Source organism: Rhamphochromis longiceps, linkage group LG5 (assembly GCF_057381845.1).
Source record: "Rhamphochromis longiceps isolate RC_006_pf linkage group LG5, R_longiceps_female_GT1.1, whole genome shotgun sequence".
Taxonomy (NCBI): Eukaryota; Metazoa; Chordata; class Actinopteri; order Cichliformes; family Cichlidae; genus Rhamphochromis; species Rhamphochromis longiceps.
The window spans coordinates 1,156,989-1,169,709 of record NC_140561.1 but is presented as its reverse complement, the minus strand read 5'-3'; the positions used below and the strand labels follow the sequence as shown (position 1 = coordinate 1,169,709).

General features: G+C 41.1%; 1 protein-coding gene across 2 annotated transcripts in view; it reads left to right on the top strand.

Annotated features, from left to right (window-relative positions):
- The window catches only part of cntn2 (contactin 2), an 83,602-nt gene continuing 70,881 nt past the window's right edge, over nucleotides 1–12,721 (top strand). For both annotated transcript variants that reach the window (XM_085405414.1, XM_085405413.1), the window contains exon 1: nucleotides 1–254. The gene's annotated coding sequence lies outside the window, so the exon portion shown is untranslated. The remainder of the gene's footprint in view (nucleotides 255–12,721) is intronic.

Genomic DNA, 12,721 nt, shown 5'->3' with positions numbered 1-12,721 from the left:
TGCAGACTTGACAGTAGCGAGAAGTGACCAGAAGGTGATCGAAAGAAAGGCAAGACATTGTGAGGAGGAAGAAATTCGAGCAGGAGTAAGACAGGGAGGGCTGGAGGCTGGCCCATCATCGCAGTACCAGCGTTTGATAACGCAGAAGAGGAGAGCAGACGGACGGCAGACAGGGAGGACTGAGGACGCAGAGCAGCATCACGATCCGCGGCTGCGTCTCAGTGCCGGAGAGAAAGTGTCCGCATCTCGGCGAGGTAAACACAGCGACGCCTCTGCTTCCTCACTGGCAGCAGCACTAACATTTGATCTGGTGGTGTTCACACATCTGTCACATGTGTTCTTCCTTTACACTGACTCATAACGCCAACATGTAATGTGCTGTGCGTTATTAGCTACATTTCAACCGGAAATCTCTGCCTGTATGAAATAATGAAGCGTCCTGCATTAACCGAGGGGTCGCAGAATCAGATAAGATCTGTATATGTCAGAGATCATCTTCTTATTGTTGCTGCTTTGGGGTTGCATCCATGCAGGACACATATTCGTGTAGCGGCTCAGCCTCCTGGGGACACTGAAGCAGCTCGATCTTTCGGTTCCAAACAGAGTGAGTAGGGTGGGCATGAGGAGCAGAAAAACAGCCCAGTAATCTCCCGAAATCCCATCCAAGAAAACCGAGGTTCCTGTGGCTCCCAGGCTCTCTAATGATGGTCAGCCATTACATCGCGCTCTTCCCACCACTATAAAGGCATCTGCTAAGAATCTGGAACTTTTGAACAGCATTTGAAATTTGAATCCATGAACCATTACAAAAATCACTTTGCACATGTATCAGTCCTCCTCAGGCATCCAGAGGCTGCTTACACAACACGCCTATTCTTTTATCTCTTCAGCGGCTGCAAGTGAAATTCATTGTGAAATGTAATTAATAACATGAATCCCTACATGACCGGCTCCCACATATATCAGCTACTGAGACCTTCCTCCAGCATTCAGTTCCTCTGATCATCTGCTCTGAGTCTTTTTTAACTGTTGGACGCTCTTGTTTTAAAAAGAGGCAGCCGCACTTTGGAATAAGTTTCTTCAGCCAATCAAGTTGGCCGAATCGGTGCTTGGTTTTGAAGACCTGCTGAAAACTTGTTTTATACCTTACCTTAATCTTTCAGCTGTAATTTATGGCTATAAGTTCACAAACTAAAGTGTCTAAGGAAGTATTTCTCTGGTACTCGGTGTCAGGGGGACGCCTGTACAGTGGCACAGGCCTACACATCTTACATGTGTTGTTTTATTACTGTGGCACTTTTTACTATGCTGATGTGTAAAAAATATAAATTTATCATCATGTTCTTGTTGTTCATGTTTACTGTTTATAATAAGATAACTAACACGGCTATTTTCAAACACCAAACAAATGAATACTTATTAAACACATATAAATAAACCTCATCCACCTGAGTCCGTCTGCATAAAAGGCTCAGGATGCAGCCGTATGAGGTGAGCATGGTAATTATAAGAGAATAAATGAAAATGATCAGTAATGATTTTGAATGAGAGAAATGCAGTAGCATCATGAACAGGAGGTATCAGTCATCCATCACTCAGTTACAATAATGACAGAGGTTTTTTCAGTCATTCACATTTTCTGTGAATTAACAGAAAGCTTATATTTTACAGTTACAGGACGGAACTGTTAGAACTGTAAGTTTGCACCTTTATCTCGTAGTTGCGTTGGTCAGGTCCATTTGAGATCAGCGTGGCTGTGATGTTTATGTGTAAAATGAGTTGTTCTTGAAGAAAAGTTCACAGCTGGAGTCCTGGAAGATAAACCTACGACCTAAAAGTCTTTTCTCATCCTGCTGTGTTGGAATGAGGCCTTGATGAAGTTGCTCGACTTTGTACTGAGTCTCTGTTTCCACGTTTTCACTTCTTCGGGCACGACCGGGAGACTGTTGTGCTGCAGGCATGGGCGTAAACTCTAACTAATTCAAGTCCAGTAGTAGACAAGAAGCATTAGCACAGAACTGGTTAGTTGAGAATTTATAGGATTTATGTGATTTGATCTTATGAGTCATATTATTTGGTTCAGATATTTGCTTTGTCCCTGCTAAATTGTTTAAATAAAAAAAATCCTACCTGCATTTAATCGTTTCCTTTTTAATCCTGTGAACTGGTAAAGATTAAACCGTGTATGCATCTTTTATGGTTCCTGGCTGTTCTAATCCTGTAAACAGATCTCCAGGACTTCTTTTCCTGACCGCTAAAGTATGACCTAGCCATTTTATCAAGTGCAAGGATCAGGGGCGAGCGTGGCTGTTGGTTGCAGCTAACTGTGAGGGCTGCTAGTTGGTCGCATCATGAGAGGATGTTAGGATTGTCCGCAGACCTAGTCAGTTACAGCTAGGCTGTCCCGTACAGTTACCCCTGTACAGGACGTCTGCAGCTATTATTATCATTAGTCTTTTATTTATCCAGGTAAAAAATCTCATTGAGATTAAAAATCTCATTTTCAAGAGAGACCTGGCATCATGGCAACAAAAGTCACATACCACATAGGTATATAAGATTTAAAACAAATACAGTATCCCACACCAACATGTGTAAAATATACAATAACAGATCAAATTAAGAGTACATTAAAAACAATCACACTGAGTAAAAGAGCTGGGGCCTGTTCTTCGTACCTCGCTAAGTAAGTTAGCTGGATGAGATTGTTGACGATTTCGCGTGATCCCGGATCGTTCGGTTCCCCGAAGCCCATCCGGGACTTGCTGTCATAGCAACAGAGCCGTAAGCGTAAACCTGCTGGGGAGCAGGCTTACTTTATGTAAACAGGATTAGATCGCGGCCACGCAGGTATGTCCGCTTCATTCATACGAAAGCAACAGCGATATTCCACCACTGTTTCACCATAAATAAATAACATCAATGTAACTAAAGATAATGCAGCACTTGATCCTTTTATTGATTTCACACAGATACATACAGGTCATTTCCTAAAAAAGGGAAATGTACTATTAACATTCTATTACATGTATGTGATTATTACAGATGTAATTCATATTTCAGAGTAGTAATTGTAAATTACTTCGTGTAATCAAGATGAGAGACCACGGCTATAAAAGCGAAGGTGGATTTGGGAAGCCTGTCGCAGCCATGTCCTGTCCGTTTACGCGAGCAACCCATTGCGGAAGGTGCAAGATTGATAAGGAGAGTCCTCAGAATTCAGCGTATATTGCGGGACAGACAGGATCCTTTAGCTCAGTGCGACAGTGTGCTCATAGAGAGATATCGATTTTCCCGTGAGGGTATTATTTACTTAACCAACTTGTTGACGAGGGGGTGCAGGACCACCACCTGTCTTTTTTTGCTCTGCCCTTTTCTTGGTTGCTGTTATAAACAAACAGATTATTTCAGGGTCTCTTTCCAAGAGACTAAAAGCAATATAAGTGATAGATATTACCATTCTGTAGAATATTCTTATATTTCACTTTTACCTGTTCCCATGTTCTAGTGGGTCCTGTTGTGGCTCTAATGTGAAAGGGGATATAATATAACAATATAATATAATGTAATATAATATTGGATAATATGGTGTGATATGATAATTCTACCCTACCGCCTACTGGTGTTGGCCAGAGGGGCCGATGGCGCGATATGGCAGCCTGGCTTCTGTCAGTCTGTCCCAGGGCAGCTGTGGCTACAACTGTAGCTGCCTCCACCAGTGTGTGAATGTGAGAGTGAATGAATAGTGGCATTGTAAAGCGCTTTGGGTGCCTTGAAAAGCGCTATATAAATCCACTCCATTATTATTGTTATTATTGAATTACTTACGAGTTTAATTTGTCAGCAACTTTCTGCCAGCCCTCGCTCCTTGCTTTTGCAGCCTTTGCAGTGTTCCCTTGCGTTTTAATTAAACTCTGAAACTCCTGAAATCCTTCACTCAAGAGTTCTTGCTCTGCTGCCGAAAAATACCGAGCGCGCTCCTTCGACATTTTCGCCGACCAATCAAAGGGTTGCCGATCAATGTTTCTACTATCGATGCGTAGCCCCTGTTGGGCCACCCAGTGATCTCACATTACTTCATCCAGCTATACTAATCGTCAACAACAGGTGTGTTCGGGGAACCGGAATAGCGAGCTCAGAGTTAGCGCGATGATTTGGTCTTGGATGTTTCATTTGATCTTGGATGTAGTAAGCGACGTACGAAGCACAGGGCCCTGTTCTCTCGTTCCTTTAAGACAGACTTAAACTCTCCCAAGGTAACCAGTTCTGATAATTTCAGTTCCTCCTGCAGATTATTCCAGGAAGCAGTGGCAGCGTATTTAAAAGCCTTTTCCCCAATACTGTTCTGATTTTTGGGACAATCAATTGTATGATTTTGTGCGAATGAAGGCTGTATTGGTTGTGGTTTTTACACATATAAACACATAAATAAGATGGAACCAGCCCAAGGAGAGATTTATAGATAAAGATCAACCAATGGGAGAGTCTGCGAATATGCAAAGATGGACATTTAGCAGCAGCAGACAAAGAACAATGATGTACATGATTTCCATAGCCAGTAATAAAACGTAAAGCACAATGGTCCACAGTATCCAACCTCTTTAGGTAGTGGGCAGGTGCATTCATAAAAAGCAGGTCACCATAATCCAATAAAGGTAAAAAGGTTGCACGAATCAAATGTTTTCTCACTTGGAGGGAGAAACAGGATTGGTTTCTAAAAAAGTAACCTAGTTTTAGTTTTAACTTCAACACAAGCCTTTGAATGTGAGTCTTAAATGACAAATTCTGATCTATAATGATCCCTAGATACTTGTAGGATGTGACCATTTCAATTTCAGTTCCTTGAATTGTTTTAATCTTAGGAGACGTAGCTAACAACTCTTTGCCATTTGAGAATAACATGAACTTGGATCTCTCTGCATTTAACACCAACTTAAGTTGAGTTAAATGGGACTGAACGACATCAAAGGCAGACTGCAGAAACTGCAGGGTTTGTGCTACTGAAGGGGATGAACAATAAATAATTGTATCATCTGCATAAAGATGAAATGCTGCATTTGACAAATTATCACAAAGGTTGTTTATGTAAAGAGGAAATAGCAATGGTCCTAATATGGAGCCCTGCGGAGCTCCTTTGGATACTGGGAGAAAAGAGGAAGAAGACCCAGCAGCATGGACACACTGGTTTCTTGCTGACAAGTAATTTGAAAACCAACTTACAGCATTTACAGATAGACCAATATTGTTTAGTCTATGTAATAAAATAGCATGGTCAAGTCAAGAAAAAGAGCAGCACAGGAGGTTTTGCAGTCCATTGAATCAACGATGTCATTAACCACTTTAACAGCAGCAGTTATTGTGCTGTGTTGTTTTCTGAATCCTGACTGATGTTGGGAAAGAACAAAAAGTCTTTCAGTTTACTTTTGCTAGAACACACAATTTGGGCCTGTAGTGTTAACCTAACAGGCTAACAGAAACTAACACATCTGCAGTGAAGACTGACCATCCCATGACTGTCGGCGAACGGTGAACTTGATGACCCTTGTGGTTCACCAATACTTAACGTAGACATAACGTTGCTGTTCTGAGGTCAGTTTTGAGCGCTGAAGGAGAGTTTAAAAAAGCTACAGCAAATAAACACAGAATGTATTACTTAGATGTCTTAACTAGTGCTGTCAGCGTTAATCTCGTTAAAATGACGCAGATCGCACCGTGAATGGGGCTGCACAGCGCTAACACATTAACGAGCTAACCGCGCTAACGCGTTGACGCCATGCAGCCCCAAGCACGGGGCGATCCTGGCTAACTCCCTTACGGAGATTTGCTGCGTTAACGCGTTTATGGCGTTAACGTCATTTTAACGACTAACACTGACAGCACTACTCTTAACATTAGTTTTACTAATAATGTATGGATTTCATTTTAAAATGCAGTAAACTGTGAACCACTTGCATCTTTTAAACTCTCCTTCAGCGCTCTGCACATCTCTGATGAATCGCTACAGTCATTCTGAGGCCCAAAATAACCCTTTCAGACAGCTGGCCCAGATTATCATTACCATTGCAACAGATTCTTTATCACACATGAGACGACCATTTAAATGGGTCCCTGATCCCACACGTAAGGCCAACAACTTCCAAACCCTGCTCAAATATCTGTGTCTGGCTGTGGTGTTACACGGTCCCCTTTCCATGAATCAAAGTATTTACAGATCAGTGGTATATAAATAGTCCTCGGCCTTGTATTTTCCCCAACTTTAGGAAAACGTTGAAGTGAGGCATTTTTGTGTTTCTCATTTCAGTGCTTATTGTTTGGCTGTTGTGCATTATATTGAAAATCTCATCACTTCTTAATGATGAAATAAGAGCTTCCCATCTGTAGATAACCAGCAACCCCATCTCTCCCTGTCTGTTAAAACGGTGTTAGTGAATGCCATTGATTAATAAAATCAATCACAGGCGAATGAAGTCGAGAACGAGGGGATGTAGGAGTTTCCATATCTGACAGTTAAAGACACACTAAAGACAGCCACTGCACTATAGAGAACAGTTTGTGCTGGTATTTGTCAAGCTGTTTGAAACATTGCTGTTTCATTTGACTTGCATTATAGTAATAACTATCATGTGACACTGCACCTGTTGGGCACATCCTGCATGATATTTACAGTTTTGCTCTGGAAGTTGGTTGCAAGTAAGGTGCTATGCAAAAACATCCTTGTGATTCCTTTGGTTGCTAACAGATTGCTACGGTTGTCTGTAGTTTCCATATTTGTCTGCAAATACTTGTAAACGATGGTAAAACTTCAAAAAGCACCATGCACTTATTAAAGCCATAACAAACTGCTTCTTAAAGTTAAAAATCCATCACGGCGGTGAAGCTTTTCTCATGTGTATATTTTCACTCCAGTTTTTGTTTAAAAAATTATATTTAAACTACAATTTATAAAGTTTTGTTGTGAGGTGGGGAATATTGCTGTGTGATACTACACAGCAATATTCATGTGTGTTACGCCCCAATCTAGGGATACTGGTACGCAACATAAGAGTTAGAAAAAAAGGAAGTGACCCCGCCCTGGTCCCCAAAACCATACACAGGGGAAAACGATTTCTTAGTGAAACAGTGGTTTGTTGTCTAAACCAGGGGTCGACAACCCTAGGCACGCATGCCACAGTTGGCACGCGAAGGGTTAACTGATGGCACGACCATAGCTGGACTGGCCATCGGCCCACCGGGCATTTGCACGGTGGGCCGATGATTTTATTTTATTTTTTTTGTAACGGTATAAACAATGAAAGGTGGTGGATCGGCCAGATGCTGGCCGGTGTGTAAAAATAACTCAGCTGTTTGATGGTGGCTGTGGTGGAGCTTCCTCAGATTCAGTAACAAGTGGTGGAGGCCAGCAGGTGGAGGAGCAGAGACCCGAGGCGGCCGCCGGTCCGAGCGTCAGGTGAACTGAACTTCAGGTAAGAAGTTATGACCTGCAGTCTCTCTGGGTCAGATATGAACCAAGTTTAGGTGGAGTTTATTTTCGTTGCTAGCTAGCATGTTATATGTTATTGCTAGCAGTTTCTATACAGCTGGGTGGTGCTATGATGTTACTGATAGTGAACTTTGTTTTATTCATAAGGTTAGTTAGTAGAGTTGCCAAATGTCCTGTAAAAAGACAGAATCGTCTCGCATTCAGAGAAAATATTACGCGTTTCATGTTGAGCTGAGAAGGAACACAGTTTGTCCTTCAGCTAGAATGGAAAAGGCACAAAGCTGGAGTTATTCTGTGTCTTCGCTGCACAGCTGCCTCTTCTCCTCTCATCCTCTCCCCCTCCCTCTCCTGTTGCTACTTCAATCATGAAACTGATCAATGATCAGCTGATCGTCTTTTCTCTCCTGTTTGTTTATCGCTCACTTTGCGCCAGAAAGAGGAAACCAGCGCATGTCGCTCTAAACAACAGCAGCACGTTTAAGCTTGATCAGCTGTTGTTAGAATTTATTTAATATTAATTTCTAGTATCAGCTGATGTTTGCTGGAGCCACAGCTGTAAAGCTGCTGGTCATGATGTCGGTTTGGATATGTGGTGAGAGGGAAACATGAAGATGAAACCAGGAGATGTCCTTACTGAATCATCAGAGCTGAACAGGTGATGGAGAAACAGGTTTACCTTTTAGGTGACATGGATGAGTTGAAGTTATGAACTGTTTCTGAGAGACAAATATCACCTGGATCCTTTTCTAAGCAGCTGACAGCTGGTAACTGTGCAGGGGGGGGTCTAGCAAAGTGTTGCCAGGGGGGCAGGTAGGGCATTAAAAGGGAGAGGGGGGCACAAAGAAATACTTTTCTTTCTTATTCTCATTTAAAATGTCTCGCTTTTAATAAATAATTATCTGAATCTTACAACCAAAGTTTTTATCTGATGTCAAATGTATAGAAATCACACATATACCAACAAGACTGTACATCACTGTCACCACAGTGTTTGTTTTTATTCAAAGGCTTTATGGCTTTAATACCTGGGGGGCTGGTCTCTCGTCAAAATGCCCGGGCTGATTTTTTGTTGTTGTTGTTCATATAGAGCGTTATTAAATTTATTGCTAATGCAATCATATGGCACACTGACCTCTGAGGAAATTTTAAATGGCACTCGCCATCAGAAAGGTTGCCGACCCCTGGTCTAAACTGAAGCGTGACTCCGGGGTGAACAAAGGCCAAAATAACAAACAAAACCAGCTTAATCAGTCAAGGAGGTGCTACCTAAATCAGAATCAGAATCAGAATCAGAATACTTTATTGATCCCTGGGGGAAATTATTTTTTGTTACAGTGCTCCATTTTAAACCAACATTAAGACAAGACAGACAATACACTAACTAAGAATAGTACAATATATACATATATATACATACATACATACATACATAAGTCACTCATAAATAAATAGTTGGAAAAGAAACATGTGTAGTTGTAGCAGCAAACAGTGTGTTAAGTGGATGCGTTGTACAGGGAGATGGCCACAGGCAGGAAAGATTTCCTGTGTCGTTCAGTGGTGCTTTTCGGTAATCTCAGTCTCTCACTGAACGAGCTCCTGTGACTGACCAGCATGTCATGGAGTGGGTGGGAGGTGTTATCCAACATTGTCTTTATCTTGGACAGCATCCGCCTCTCCGACACCACCTTGAGGGAGTCCAGCTCCATCCCCACAACATTGCTGGCCTTACGGATTAGTTTATTAACCCTTTAGAACCGATCGGAGCGGGCATGCTCTGTTATGCGTAACTATTTTTAAATCCCGGTAGCACTGCAACCACGTAAGCTAGCGCAAAAATTTTTTTTGCATATGAAACCGGAGGAGTTGTACTTACATATTGTGCCATCAGCTTGTCCTAGGTCACGGTTTCCTTCCACATAAAGCTTTGCAAAAACTGCATAAAAAACGCTTGCAGGAACAAAAACATAATATTCCAGAAACACGCTTTGCCGGTCCGATCAGCTGTTCATAACACTTCCTACGTTGGAATAGACGTCAGCGCGAACTTTTGCATTTCCGCCATTACCTGGCCGAAACCGGAAGTGACGTCATTTTCGCGGAAATGTAGTCTTTTTTGCGATCAGGGCCTCAGGGCCTATACTGCTCTTTTTAAAAGTTATCTTTGACTTTATGACTTTCTGTGTCGTTTCTGGGATGCTTAGGACTCATATTGCACTGCTGGAAATAGTTTATTTTGATGCATATGCTGCTTTTTTGCAAATTTGCAGTATAATATTTATTTTCGTTTTTCCTGCAGTGTATAAAAATTGGTGTATTTCAAAAATAAAACTATGAAGACACTCAAAATAAATTTCCTGTGGTGGGAAACTATTTTGTGCAACTTTTTTGTATTTACAGTTTTGAGGGATAAGCCTCTTAAATTTCTCTAACTAGAAATATATGTTAAAAAAACAAAAACGATTTTAAATTTTTTTGTAGTTTATTGCACTTTTTTGCAATTTATGTAATTACTATGCACTTAATGAATACATATTATTAAAATCTGGGCTATAATGGTTGTATTGATGTATAGCAACTTGAAATGCTCCCAAAAATGGCTCCACAGCATGTAAAAATATAATATAAGCTCTGGTGGACTTGGTTCTATGGTAGGTCTTAAAGGGTTAAGTCTGTTGGCATCTGCGACCCTCAGCCTGCTCCCCCAGCATGCAACAGCATAGAGGATCGCACTGGCCACAACAGACTCATAGAAAATCCTCAGCATTTTCTGGCAGATGTTGAAGGACCTCAGTCGCCTCAAAAAATAGAGACGACTCTGGCCCTTCCTGTAAAGTGCTGTGGTGTTTTTAGCCCAGTCCAGTTTATTGTCAATGTGTACTCCAAGGTATTTATAGTCCTCCACAATGTCAACACTGACCCCCTGGATTGAAACAGGGGTCAAGTGTTTCCTGGTCTTCCTGAAGTCCACGATCAGTTCCTTGGTCTTTGCCACGTTGAGCTGCAAGGCAAGGCAAGTTTATTTGTATAGCACAATTCAACAACAAGGTGATTCAAAGTGCTTTACAGAGACATTAGAAACAAGAACAAATAAAAAGCATGATTTAAAATTTAATAAAACAAGCAAATAAACTAACTAACTAATTAACAAACAAACAAACAAACAAACAACAGTATATAAAATCAAAACAGATAAAATCAGAACAGTAGATAAAATCAGTAGTTAAATGTAAGTTTTGAAATTTAAGCTTAAAGTGTGGATTTGGTGCTTTATTCAAATGCAGCTGAGAACAGGTGAGTCTTCAACCTGGATTTAAATAAACTGAGTGTTTCAGCTGATCTGAGGCTTTCTGGGAGTTTGTTCCAGATATAAGGAGCATAAAAGCTGAATGCAGCTTCTCCGTGTCTGGTTCTGACTCTGGGAACTGATAAAAGACCGGATCCAGATGACCTGAGGGATCTGGAAGGTTCATACTGGGTCAGGAGGTCATTGATGTATTTTGGTCCTAAACCATTCAGAGCTTTATAGGCCAGCATCAGAACTTTAAAGTCTATCCTCTGACGGACAGGCAGCCAGTGTAAGGACCTCAGAGCTGGACTGATGTGGTCCACTTTTTTGGTCTTAGTGAGGACTCGAGCAGCAGAGTTCTGAATGAGCTGTAGTTGTCTGACTGATTTTTTAGGTAGACCTGTAAAGATGCTGTTACAGTAATCAAGCCTACTAAAGATGAATGCATGGACTAGTTTTTCCAGGTCCTGTTGAGACATCAGATCTTTTATCCTTGATATATTCTTGAGGTGATAGTAAGCTGACTTTGTTATTGTCTTAATGTGTTTTTCTAAGTTTAGGTCTGCATCCATCACTACACCCAAATTTCTCGCCTGGTTTGTGGTTTTTAGATGTATAGATTGAAGTTCTCTGGTGACCTGTAATCGTTTTTCTTTGGCGCCAAAGACTATTACCTCAGTTTTGTTTTTGTTTAGCTGGAGAAAATTGTGGCACAACCAGTCATTGATTTCCTCAATGCATTTACCAAGAGCCTGTACAGGGCCTCGGTCTCCTGGTGACATTGTGATATATATTTGTGTGTCATCTGCATAGCTGTGATAGTTTATTTTGTTGTTGTTTATAATCTGTGCCAGTGGGAGCATGTAGATGTTAAACAGAAGGGGTCCCAAGATGGAACCTTGGGGAACTCCACATGTGATACTTGTCTGCTCAGATGTGAAGTTACCTATTGATACAAAGTATTTCCTGTTTTCTACGTATGTTTTGAACCAGTTTAGTACAGTTCCTGAAAGACCTGTCCAGTTCTCCAGTCGTTTGAGTAATATGTTGTGGTCAACTGTATCAAATGCTGCACTGAGATCCAGTAAAACTAGGACTGACATTTTTCCACTGTCTGTATTCAGACATATGTCATTAAACACTTTGGTCAGAGCGGTTTCAGTGCTGTGGTTCTGTCTAAAACCTGACTGGAAGGCATCGTAGCAATTATTCTGTTTTAAGAAGTAACTGAGCTGTTGGGAAACTGCTTTTTCAATGATCTTACTTAAAAACGGGAGATTTGAGATCGGCCTGTAGTTGTTCATTTGTGTCTTGTCAAGATTGTCCTTTTTCAGTATAGGTTTGATTACAGCAGTTTTTAGTGATTCTGGAAACACACCTGATAATAAAGAAAAGTTGACGATCTGTAACAGGTCTGACTCTAAAGTCTTTGAGACCTTTTTGAAAAAACTTGTTGGCAGGACATCTAAACAGCAGGAAGAGGAGTTCAGTTGACCTAAGATGTCCTCCAGGTCTTTGCTGTTAATAGGTTGAAACTGTTTCATGGTGTTTAAACAGTTTTTTGGTGGACACAGTACATATCCTGGATCTGCTGTTGATGTACCAATTGCTTGTCTAATTTTTTGGATTTTTTCAGTGAAGAATTTGGCAAAGTCATTGCAGGCCATGGTCGAATGAAGTTCAGCTGCCACTGACACAGGAGGGTTTGTTAGCCTGTCAACTGTAGAAAATAAGACCCGAGCATTATGGCTGTTTTTAGTGATGATGTCAGAGAAGTAGGACCTCCTTGCATTCCTCAGTTGTAAATTATAATTGTGAAGTTTCTCTTTATAAATGTCATAATGAACCTGGAGGTTTGTTTTTCTCCATCTGCGCTCAGCTTTCCTACACTCTCTTTTTTCATTTTTCACCAGTGTGGAGTTTCTCCATGGAGACTTTTTCCTTCCAGAGATAAC